Genomic DNA, 12,886 nt, shown 5'->3' with positions numbered 1-12,886 from the left:
GATATGCATGGAGAGTAATGGAGGTAGAAGAGAAAAAGAGAATGGGAAAAGGTAAAAGACATTTCAGTATGAATGTCATAAAGATGGGAGGAGGAGATACTGTAGAGAGAGAGGGAGCAGAGGAGTAGTTGCAGCAGTAGAAGGAGGTGGAGGAGGCCCCGGATCAGTAGCTGAGGCTCATCCCTCCTCCCCGAGTGAAGCTAAGGAGACGCCACAGCTCGATGTGGATCTGAGCACGTCATTAAGGGAGCAACACACACCCCTGGGGCTACGCAGGCACCAGCCAGTCTGTTTTTGAAGTGTGTGTGTGTTTAGGTGTGTGTGTGTGTGGGGGGGGGGGCTACAGGTTTGTTTAGGTGTATGCTGCTTTGGATTTGGGAGGACTGGGCAGAAAGGCCAAATGCATCATGTCTGCCTTTAACCCTGTCCAATTCACTGTGATGTGTGTGTACCGAACCCCGTACATCTACTGGTACGTCTGCTGTAGTATCATTACAGTGTGTGTGTGTGTGTGTGTGTGTGTGTGTGTGTGTGTGTGTGTGTGTGTGTGTGGCAGGCAAAGTCAATAATGTCTAATACATCTTAATTCAACATAATCGGATGTATTTTCCTGTGTGTATGTGAATCCAGGCAACACTTCCGGAATAAATCAAACACAGCCTCTCTCCTCCAAATACTAATCTGCACTGTGTTTTATACACTCAACACAACATTTAGTATCCTTCCATCAGAAGAACACGTTCTCTTCACCGATTTCAGTATGAACCATGTGGTCTAGATGGCTTTTTATATAATAATAATAACAATGAGAGAAGAATAATCCTCTAAAGAACAACTCAAGATGGACAGGACCTGAAGCAGTTGCAGATGTGATGGCAGTGAGTGCAGCGAGGAGTCGGAGGGTTTGGAGTCCAGCAGGATGATCCCATCTGTCCTGGCGGGAGTCAACGTCTCCCAGCTGTCCATTACTGGATGGATGAATGAGAACTGGAAACCAGAATAGTCACCACTCATCCCATCCAATCGGACACAGTGCTGCAGGAAGCGCACACTCGACCCGCAGGGCCTCGGAACAGGATGGAGGCACCCACAATGCACTGGGAGGATGGTGTGGGGGTTGTTGGGGCCTCAGGGTGCTGACAGGGGCTACCGTTCCACCGGACACAGTCCACCTGTTGTGTGTGTGTGTGTGTGTGTGTGGGGAAAGCATGGAGATATAAATCCAAAAGCTGGTTTTCTAGAGTGATTTCTGTTGCTTCAGTGAAGCTCCATAAACCCTGAGTGAAACCAGTTTGTGCTGTTTTATGATAAATTAGAATGAATAGCTGAAGGAAGAACTGCAGTTATCCAAATAATATACAGATTCAGAGTCTAAGTGGTCATTATGTTTGTGTAAAAGCATAAAGTCACAATGTACACTTTTATTCAATACTAAGATGTAAGTAAAAGAAGTAAAATAAACAAGCAGTCAGAGACCCACTTCCTGCTTCTTGTTGTACTTGTTTGACTTTTTGTAATGTTGGTGCCATGTTTACAGATCTTAATGAGTTCAGTGAATAAAATAGACATCTTTATTGTCCACTTGTGTAGAATTGTGGCTTCGCAGACATACATACACTTAAAAGCCTCCTTTGCTATGGGTTCAAATACATACAACACATAAGCTAAAGAAAAACAAAAAACTAAGTATGTAATATCCTAAGTGGGTCGGTGTGCCATGCGCGCTCGCGTGTGGCTCTGCTGTTCAGACTCAGACTCCAACACAAACTATACGGAAGCACCAAAAATGCAAAGTTATATCTAGTGAAGCCCGTCTTGCAAAACAGTGTTGGCCGCGGTCGGAGGATGCGGGGGAGACCGTAGCTTTGGTCTCCAGGGCCGCAGTCTCTGCTGTACTCTGCTCCTCTGCCTGCTTGCCTTCACTAACACACCGCACGCGTTCTCGCTCTCTCGCTCCACCTCTACACATGCATGCGCGCACACTACACACTGCAGAAGAGTTAGTTTAGCTCTGAGAATATCTAGTGAATGTACAGTGGACGTTTGTGCAGAAAAAAATGCTGCAGCTCCTCCAGACCAACAGATGTTTCCTGTGTCTTTTGAAGTCACGGGGCTCCGCAGCAAGAAACGTTATCGTCTCCGACCAAAACTCCGTTGTCTCCCCTGTTCCCTCTGGCCGCGGTCGGGAGGCTGAGGCAGGAAAAAGCCAACACTAGGATCAGCATTGATTCATGGAGAGACCTTCGTCTGGTCAGCTAACATTACTGCCAAGCAGGTGAAATATAGAGTGATATTGTGGTTTTAGCTGACGTGTGTCGCCTCACTGTTTTGAGTGATGCTCGTTCATGTCTATGTAGAGCAAGCGCGAGCAACAGGATGCTGACTTTTGTTGAGTTAACAGCCACAAGCAAATTTCTGATTCTTACAAACAGTCGCTTTAAGTAATGCTACTTTTGTAGTTATTGTAAACCAAACCACGATCTTTTCCTAAACCTAACCAAGTAGTTTTGTTGCCTAAACAACAGGTTCTGCGCTGCAGGGCTTTGCACAGGCGCACTGAGTGCTTGTGTTGCTGGAATTTTGCAGGAAAACGCACAAGATATCATACAAACAGTTGTATGAGGATATGTTGCAGTGGGTGACATGTTCCTTCATGCATGAACACACACGATAATTTATTTCTGACTCAATCCCACATTCAGATTCCTGCTTCCACAAATACTCACTAGAGCACTAAATGTGGATTAATCCGCAGCTGAAAATAGTCCTCCGCAAATGTGCTGTTTCCTCTTGTCTATGTGATTTTGTTAAAAACTGCAGTGACCAACTGTTTTAGGAAATTACTGAGCTCTTTTTAGATACTGTAGTTGTGGTTTTCAGGTGGAACCAGTGGGCTTGGAGCTCAGAGCCACAGACAGGGTAGGGAAGTCAGCAAATATAGGCCGAGAAATAGCCTTATCCTTTAAGTTAAATTAAGTAACACTAGGTCAGGACTGTGAAGCGTTACAATGCTATAAAAAATTATGCAAAAAGTTCCTCTATATAAAAATGATCAGACAAAATCAATCTTTTAAATGGTAGTTAGCAGTTTGCAAGGTCGTGAGTTGTAATGATGGGGAATCAAAAACATACATTAAAGAGAACATTTTATATGCCACATGATTAAAAAAAACAAGTTGTCTTTCAGTCCATCCTGTGTGAAGCTTGTTGTAGTTATCATGGTGGCATTTGCACACAGACGGATGGCTGTGTGATAGATTGTGTTTGGTCTAAAGAGGGACGTTTCACATCGGCTCCAGTGATGGGCTGCGGTATCACAGCTCTGTTGTTGTGTCTATGACTTCAGCTCTGATGACACATGTTGCACTAATTTGTTACCGCAGAGCCAACTGTGAACAGGGTTGACAGATTGAGTGCTGATAATGATATTGTATAATTGAAACTGCCAATTTTGGAATATTTGAACATTTCTAATGCGCTTTAAATCTCCACTGTAACCCGTCCAACTTTTTAATTTAGGTTTGGAGAAGTAGAATCAGTTCTTGTGCCCTTTTCACACTATGCACATTAATAAAACAGATGTGTTTGTGTGTGCTCTCTACCGTTATCTATTTCAACTAGAGACTTTGCTCATCGAGTAACCTCCATCATTTTTAAGGGGGGATGAAATGGTTTGTAATCAAAGGCCAGTATCCAAGATTCAAGATTCAAGTTGTTTATTGTCACTCCGGTTATACAAGTACAGTCGTGTGAACTGCTTTTGATGGAAGGCTCCAGAAAAAGGAAGAAAAGAAATAGTAGTTATACAAGGGCAATCCAGTCATAATCAGTGGAGTCATTGTGTTTGAGGTATACTGCCCTGTACCGAAGATGAAACTAAAGCATTACACACCTCGGATAACCTTTGTACAAAAAATACAAAATACATTCGGACATTCAAAAGTAACTAAATGCAAATGTGTCTATATACGTTGTATGCAGGGAAACAAACAAAATAATTTACAGTGAAGGGCTGTGAATTCATTTGGCACAAAATTAAGCAAATTACAGTAACAATGTTTGTTCTCACGTCACTGTAATTACAACCAAATTGCCACAACAGAGCAGAGATATACACAAACTAAACAGCTGCAAAAGATGTTAGCAACATTTTTTGTGTCCTTCTGTTGCATTTTTTACATGATTCAGGTGTTTATTTAAGAAATATTTTCCTTTGATGTTTAATTTGTACTGATAGACCAGCAACTCCTGTGTTCTGCAAGGTAAAATTGTTGTTATTGTCAATGGAGTCTGGTGGCTTTGAAGAGAGCGATATAACGGCTTCAGTTCCACGATGGAAAGGGATGTCTGATTGCAAAAACAGTTATTTTACGTTACGTTTACGTACAATATTAAAGAGTATTCACAGTAGCTTAACATCGATGAAAACGGAAAACGGAGAAGTGAAAGGAGTTGAATTAATTGGTGAATGAAAATAGCATTTCTGTAAAAGAAACAAAAGTGAGAGCTGCTGAGTGAATAAGACATGACTGCTGTGGAGGTGTCCATTATACTGAATTCATCAAGACAACAGGTAAAAATGCAGAGTGTGTTTGTGTTAACTGGAAAGCAGGTTAAATTAGGAATAAAAGCATGTCTCTTACATAAACTTGTTTCAAATAAAGACCTGTTCTCTTTGCCTGAGGTAGATAAAATAGATAAAATATTTAAGAATTTAGGGTATTTTTATGGAAGTCGCTAATGAAAAAACAAATGATTGTTCGTGTTATGTGAGGACACACCAGAGGAGCATCATCGCTCCCCTTTTAGGTTTCCAGGAACTCTCTCAAAGCACATGGTGGGGTGTCCACATTTAGAATTCAGTCAATTTGGTCGATGCCAACATGGATTTTCCTCTGTGGAAATTCACACAGCAACCATCTGTAATCCCACGTTAGACAGATCACAATGACAAGAGATTTCTTCATCATAAAAGTTAAATCTTCCGCTCTGAAAGCTCGGGCCAAGCATCAAGCATTCCCAGTTTCCTCCCCATTCCTCCCATCAACCACTCGATCTATTCTCCTCAAGGGGTCAACAACACTGAACCTGACTGACGGGAGGCCTTATATGGGAAAAGTATGGCAAGTTGTGGGTGAGCGGATCTATTACTGTAAGTCATGGTTTGGATTCTGATTTACTGTACATCAATGCAACATGGAGAGTGTTGCTGTAACAGGCCATCCCCAAGAAAACCAAGCAATATGAGAATATAACATCTGGTAAACAAAAAAACAAAAACTCAACATTGACTTATTTTATTAACGGTATGTACATAGATTGCGTAACAAGCGTACTTATTTCAACCCAAACTGTGATCTTTTCATAAACATAAACCATGTAGTTTTGTTGCCTAAACATAAAGTTGTTTTGTTTCAATTCACAACATTAAGTTGCACTTTGACTTTCACAACGTGCAGGTGCAGATTGGCCCAACTGAAGCATTAAAATGGTAGTAATAACCACTGATAATGCCCATTCAATCGGCTGATAACATTCAAAACGGGTGGTTTGATTCCACCTCTACATCTACTATCCAAAAAAGAATAAATGTGATGGTCTCTTTAAGCCTTTGATTGCTTGTATCAGAACACCTCTACTTAAAGCATTTTTTAAAGATGGAAAGTAAGTAAAAGTAGGCTATCTAAAACAGTATGTCACGATTATCATGTTACTCATTTTAGCGAAGCATCGTACTTACAACGAGTGACTCATGTCCTGTTCTGTAAGTTTAATACTCTGTCACTGTCATGTCTTTTTTGCATTGGATGGTAAAATCATACAGTAATGTTCCAGTGTCTTTTAACCCAGTTTAGCCCGGTTTTAAACTGTTTTCACCAAATCAGCTGCTTCACTGGTTTCCACATGTAGTCTGTTGGGGAGGTTTGTCTGCTCTTGCTTTCTCTTTGACCCACTCTTTCTCTTTCACTCTCTGTGTCTCTTCATTTGCTGACTGGCTTCCATCAATCACCTGAAAATGGGATTTTCTGGAAGTCCTTGACATTCAGATGATAAGTGCACTGATAGGGAGCTGTCAATCACACAGCGGGAAGGAAAACAGCAGCCCTTTGCCTCAGAGGAGAAGAAGACTATCACAGTACCAGTGTTTTCCACATGAGATGGTGGACACGTTGGACTAAGAGAAAGAGACAGAGCATAGGCAAGCAGGACTTTCACCCAGGAAGCCGCCGTTTGCGAACATGGATCTCCTGGTTAAAAATCATAGATGCATTTCTTTTGTTTGGTTTTGATTTAATTGTTAGGTTTGTCCACCTCGAGCTTGTGAGCTCCTTTTGCACTTTAGTTTGTTATTTATATGCCTTTTCGTGCGAACGGGCTGCCAAAACTGACGCTAGAGCGTCATAGTTTGAGGCGTAGGGCCACTGACTGAAGTGTCAGTATTTGCGAGTTGGGAGTGAGAATGTGTTTTAAGTTTTAGAGAGTATTACTTGCTCTGTCAAGGATCATTTCACACTTTGGTGACCAATGGCAACGCCCTCAAGAGCATCTTTTTTAACTCGTCCAAAGCATTTGAAAGTGCTTGAGACAAAATAAGGAGTATTTACCTCCTCACATTTCTCACTGATGTGACACCAAAGAATGGTGAGGTCTGACGACTGGACACTGATGGCCTGCAGCAGACAACCAAAACAGCCTGTTTCCCTGACAACGCGTACGCCTCTAAGTCTACAACATGACCACATATGTATGTGTGTGTTTCCTCCTGTCGTGTGGCTCTTGGAGTCCGTACAGCGCAGGTTCCCTTCGGTGGCTGCCGTTTTCCTGTGTTACTAAACAAACAGGATGATCAGTCACTTATCTCCGCGTCTCAGTACCTCAAACTGTTATTTCAGACCTGACAGAGAGAGACTTTATTAACTTCTGTCAGTCTCAAAGTGCAGCAGATCCAGGTTCCCTTTCTCTATTTCCAACACGCTGCAAAGGTACACATCAGTCAGGATCATGCTGTGTTCACGTCAGTGGGGAAGATGGGACACACTAGCTCTCAAACAGTTGACTTTCCAAACGAATGTGACCTGTTTACAATGTTTACACCTGTCTATCATGTGTTTTTCCTTTAAAACTGTGTGTTGATGTGGCGTGATGAGATTTTAACACTGTGTTGTTTCACCATTTCAGTTTACTGTTGTGGTTTCTATGATCTGTATCTGTTAAGGATAACAGCTATTCATCAACACATCAACATATTTGTGTTTAAGGTGAGATGCCCAAGGCAAAAAACAATTTGGAGATTTTGGGCTACTTTGCTTCCACAACATGTTTTCTTTCAGATTTAGAGGAAAGAAAACATCCAAAATACACATTTAGGTGTTTATTTTACTACTTTGTCTATTTGTGTCTGTAGATTTTTCCTGAATTCACCAAAAGTTGGTATTATTGGGATTCATATGCATTCATTTGCATATTTAAACATCATATTTCAGAAAACTTGTAATACAAAAAAGATTTGTCTTAATGTAAATAATCAACTGGGGAAGTTTCATGGCGATATCTATTAGTTCATTTATTTACCCTATCTACTATAGGTTGTCTCCCTTCAAGTTTCACATGTGGAATTCCAGATATTTTAAAAATGTATTTGATGCGTAAATGATTCAAATATCCTCCATTAAACTCTTTTGCACAATTTCATACATTTTCATTTTCATTTCTCACAATCTGGACCTTAATTTTATAGTTTTATTCTTCGCTCCATTCAGGTTTGATAACAGCTTATGCACTAACTTCATTACTGAAATCTGATTAAAAACAAAACTACAATTATCTAAACCAAATGATGTCAAATTGAACAAACGTCTTCCTCTTTTCAATCTGTGTGTTTATAGTGAAAGACTGTGCTGGACAGTAAAAGTTGGCCAACACTACAAATCGCTGCATGCCGTTAAGAAACTAACTACATTAGGAAAGTGTACAGTCCTTTATGAAAACATTTTATTCCCATCTAATGAGTGACGCTGACATTAAACTACTCCACTAGGTCACCAGACCCGAGGTTGGGGAAAGCTCAGCTTGCATTGAGAGGAAAAGCTGATGGAGCTGGCGCCAGAGAGTTTGAGGTCAAGGGTCAAGGACTCAGGTAGTCCCCTCACTGCCGCACCCACACACACACACACACACACACACACACACATCTCATTCCTTCAGAAAGGGAAAACAAAGACAAAACAGGAGCTACAGGCTGCAACACCAGCCTGGTCTCACTAAATGAATAACACACAAATTTTGTAACTCATTTTGTGTGTTATTGCTGTCATTTCACGCTGCGGGGGTGGTTGCTCAGAGCAAGTGCTCTGGAAGCCAGGTGACATTGTATAAAGAGCGAGAAAGTCTGCGTAAAGAAAAGGTCGTGGTGGTTGGACAGGTCAAACACATGACTTTCATCCAGGAGGCTGCTGCTTGTGCTGTATACTTCCAAATATGCATACCGCCACTCAATGTCTGTTAACTGGCAACCTATTATTGTATTAACTGATTCAAGTATTAGGCCAACACCAAAAAGGGTACAGTGTAATGAAAGAGATCTTTGATTATTATCTCTGCCAAGGAGGTTATTTGTTCAGTTCGGTTTGTTTGTCTGTTTGTTGGCAGGGATACAGAAAAACATTGCATTGGTCAGCAAAGAACCCATTACAGTTTTGGCCTCGGCGAAGAATAAATGCATAAATGATTGCTGAATGTGGGTTCATAGTTTTGACTGTTTACTGTTCATGTTAGATTGTTGAACCTTGTCTGGTATCAACTTGAATGTAGATGCTGTTGATATGTTGACATGATATCTAGACTCAGTTGCCAGTTTATTAGTTGAATACAACTCCATTCCTTAAACCTTGCCTAAGCAAATCCTAGCAGTGACAGATCAGAAAATGCTTATATGAATCTTTTTTGTAATTGATTAATTAGTAACCAGTTGAGGAGGCACTGACAAAGGATGTCATCCGAGGGTGGTTAGGCCAGATCATAAAATGTTAATGAGTCATGATGGAAGGCAGTGACAAAGGACTTCATATGTCTTTTAGTTTAAGTTATGATGTTCAGTTGAACACCTCTCTTAAACACAAACTGAACAAATGGATTTACTGCAGGTCTGTTAGCTTTAGTTCAATCCAATAAACTGGAAATGTGTACGTTTGTGATGATCTGATTCAGGAAACAAGATAAATCCACAGGACTGGAACTTTGTGTTTTTTAGAGTGTTGAATTGTGAATTGTTTTTCTGTGTTTTTTTTTTACATTCCCAACATCATTTTTTCTGGAATTATTCTTTAAAATGTTGAACCTGTGGAGAACCTGAGCCTGTGTAGCCTAATACTGTAGAGGACGTGTGTTTAAAGAGGTGGTGACTTTTACATAAAAGTGGCAGGTAATTTTTTTCAGACATGTGACAGACATGTAGGGATGGAACGATATAGGATTTTATAGTGGATCGCAATAAAAAATACTCACAATAAATTGGTGTAATATCGGTAATATCGTCACAATCGAAAAAGTTGTCTAGCTCACTATCGTTGTAGAGAAGTAGAAAAAATAGAGGCATTTTTATGTAAGAAACTACAGTGATATTTTCATTTATTTATTTATTTATTTATTTATTTATTTATTGATTGATTTATTGATTTATTGATTTATTGATTTATTTATTTATTTATTGATTTATTGATTTATTGATTTATTTATTGATTTATTTATTGATTGATTTATTGATTTATTGATTTATTTATTGATTGATTTATTTATTTATCCTTTATTTATGCAGGGGAACCTTATAATTTATGATTGACTTATCTAAGATTGTTTGTTTTTCACTAAAAAAAAGATGTGTGTCCTATCTGTGATGCAATCAAAAATAGTTGTTTCTTAACAAAAATGTGTGAGGTTAAGTGATTTCAATATGTTTTAGTGCCATTTTAACAGCTTGTTCATGATTATTGGGATAATATCATGAATTGCAATTATTTTGTAAAGGATAATCGTGACATGAAATTGTCATATTGTCCCAAGTCTTGTTTCTTTTGTCCACAAAAAGTGCACAAAAAAAATATAAAAATGATTGCAGGTTTCAGGCTCTAATCATGACAGACAGTATTGTGATTTATGTTTTGCAATATTTCAAAATAAAGTTGGCTATCATATCATCCCATGCCTATACCAACATGTTAAACTTCCATTAAATTAATAAATATGATAATATAATAAGTAAAGTGGCTCCAGTGTGGCACCCAGTTTAGTCTGAGTCTCTGATGGACTGTGGCAGCTTCTCAGCCTCTCTGTGGGATTATTCAGCCTGTGGAGTCTGTGACCAGAAATCAATACTGTTCTCCTTTTGAAGTGAGGAGATAATTTTCTTTTTTTTTCTTTCCAGCAAACCCCAAAAGGACATTCGAGATGAAAATGGTCGCTCGATAATTGAGTTTGAAAAGATGCCACTGCCAGTGTTACTGCCAGTTTATACAGGCCTGACACTATACACTGTAAAAAAAAAACAACTGTAAAAAAAAAACAACTGTAATTATCTTTATATAATTAGCCTTTATTACTGTAATTTTACAAGAAATATTTTACTTTTAACATATATTTATTGTTAGAATAGTCATACACCGTAAATCTAAGACCATTTACATATAAATCACAAATGAAACATGTAATTATACGTTGCAAAAGCCCAAATTTACATTAACTCAGAAGTTTTGCAAAAAAAAATCTGTATTTTTAAAAGATATATTTTTAGAATTCCATGAAATCCTTTTTCATAAATAATAAACATTTTAACATAAAATAATTGCTAAAATAGAGTCATAAACCTAAAAAAAAATCTACGACCATTTACATATAAATGACAAATGACATGTATTTTTTAAATTTCTTTCTGTCATTTTGAAATACAGACAAAAAATGTAAAATTTCTTGAAAGAAAATGTAAAAAAATGTTTTTTTTACAGTGCAGGTCTATTGGGGAATACAGCAGATAACACATATACTGTGAAATTATTCAGTTTTTAAGAGAAACTGATTTACTTAAACGAATCTAGAGTTTTCCTCATTATTATTATTATTTTTTATTTTTTATCAACGAAATATATTGAATCCTCGATAACAATGTTCTTTTTTTAAAGCTTTTAAGAGGAACTTTCCCTGAATTCGTTTGATTATAAATAAAACAGCATATAAAATCCATACTGCTCTGCTGCATTAGTCCACTATTGCATTTCATCTCAGTAATTTAGCCTGCTGTTTTCCAGTCCCCTAATGTTCATTATTGGTGCACATTTAAACGAATAGGTGCGCCTCGGTACTTGGATAGGCTACTGCAGGCATTAACATTTGATGTCGGTCCAATTTGGCCAATGAGAGCAGCTCAAAGCACATTAAATATTAATACCTTAATGCCCCAAGTTAAGTAATTAAGTCCCAGTGGCTTTTATAGAAGGAGAGGAAATCAATGAGCCACATGGTTACATTTTTCATTTAATTGTTGTGGTATAGTTGTTGGAGGAGAAGCAAACCTGCAGAATATCGTTAGAAAACGACGCTCGTTATTTATGATATACGATTAAACAAAGTTGCATCCATTTATTATGTTGCAATAAACACCCCTTATAATTTAAAACCTGCTGCACAGTCAGTCAGATTCATTAATATTTTTTTTAATGAATGCATAGCATATATAAGCCAAATAACGACCTATCATTTATTTGTATTATTAAAATATTTGCTGCTTTTAGTCCTAGAAAAAAAATGCCATGAAATAAAAAAAATCTGTTCCCACCAGAAACAAATGAGGACGTGTTTTGCAGCAATGTCATCAACTCTGAGCATGAATTAATAATGATGCCAGCTCCATATAACAATAAACGAGTAGGTCTGCATGAAAAACATCAATCATTTTTCCAGTGATTTATAATGTGCAATTTCAACCCATTTATTGTCAATTTATTAAAATCCTGGATCAAAACAGAGGAAGTTGTAGATTTTGAAAGGATAAACTGGGGAAGGTTTTTATTGAATTAATGGTATTTATTTGCTTATAATGCAATAATGGCATCTCTGTGTGACGTTTGGATGCTTTCAAATAAGCTTTAATTCATGGACTGACTATGAGACAACGAGCACCTTCATATAGCTCCAAACCTTCCTCATATCAGAGCCACGTAACTCCTGAGAGTATGCATGAAAACACTGTGCAGCTGTAGGAAAAAAATTAACCAAAAATAACTAAAGTAAATGTTGAATCCCCAGATTTTCAATAGTTTAACCTCTCCCTACATTGTTTAATTATAATAACTCGTTAACATTATTAATTTGCAATGAAATTGGTGTAGAAAATGTGTGTTTCTGCAATCATTAGGAGCACGATTAGTATAATAAGCTGCATCTGTTTGCCCATTGGCATAACTAGTTTATACTAATATAGTTCTCCTAATGATTGCCAACGTTTTCTAATTATATTGCAAACTAATAATGTTAACGAGTTATTACAATCAAACAAAGGATGTGTTAGGGCTCAGTAAGAGGTTATTGGATATCTGGTGATCGAACATTTATTTATGTTATATTTTGGGTCATTTTTTCTCTACAGCTGCAGTGTTTTCATGGTTTCCTATAATATTTATAGTGTTTTTTGGCTCAGATATTGGAGTTAAATGCACAATAACAGACTTTATCTGACAGAGGAAAAAAAACATAAAAATTACAAAAATGTGTAAAATATTCTCAATTGAACAACAAGCACAGACAGGAGAATAAATATATGTCAATAGAGACGCTCGTTTTATTCAATAGAACAGAATAGAAAGCTTTATTGTCATTATTGTATTAAATACAACGAGAT

Source organism: Sebastes fasciatus, chromosome 9 (assembly GCF_043250625.1).
Source record: "Sebastes fasciatus isolate fSebFas1 chromosome 9, fSebFas1.pri, whole genome shotgun sequence".
NCBI lineage: Eukaryota > Metazoa > Chordata > Actinopteri > Perciformes > Sebastidae > Sebastes > Sebastes fasciatus.
Note: the sequence above shows the minus strand (reverse complement) of the source record.